Below are 530 nucleotides of genomic sequence, written 5' to 3'. Positions count from 1 at the left end.
AGGCCAATTTTTTTGTTTTGGAGGGGGCCAAATGACTAGAATTAAAACTTTAACTTTACTTTTTTTAATTTTTTAATTTTTTTTTTACTTATAATATTTTTTTTCCTTATTTTGGGGGGGGGGACCATGGCCCACCCCGGTCCCCCCCTCCCTCCGTCTCTGATGGTAGGTACAGTTTTGAAAAAAAAAAAAATCACCTAAAATAGCAAATCCAATGTATTGGACCCAACAAAGAAATGCTATTTCTTGAGCGTCATGACTTAATGCCTTGACAAGTTGGCATGATGCTATGCAGAGTGCAGAGCTCAAAGTCACACAAAAAAGTAGTTTCAAGTCTCAAATCAGGTCTGGAGTTTGGTCAGAAGCCAACGGGAAGAAACTAATTGGATGGGGGTATTTCCGGTTTTCTATGTTGCAAGAGGGGGGAAAATGTGAAAAGAAAAATTATGGGGGGACAAATATAGCATTTTGGAGGGACAATTTTTTAAAAATGTAATATTCTACGAAGAATTTTAAAACTTTTGGGGGGA

This window comes from Corylus avellana, chromosome ca6 (genome assembly GCF_901000735.1).
Source record: "Corylus avellana chromosome ca6, CavTom2PMs-1.0".
Taxonomy (NCBI): Eukaryota; Viridiplantae; Streptophyta; class Magnoliopsida; order Fagales; family Betulaceae; genus Corylus; species Corylus avellana.
This window is presented reverse-complemented; position numbering follows the sequence as displayed.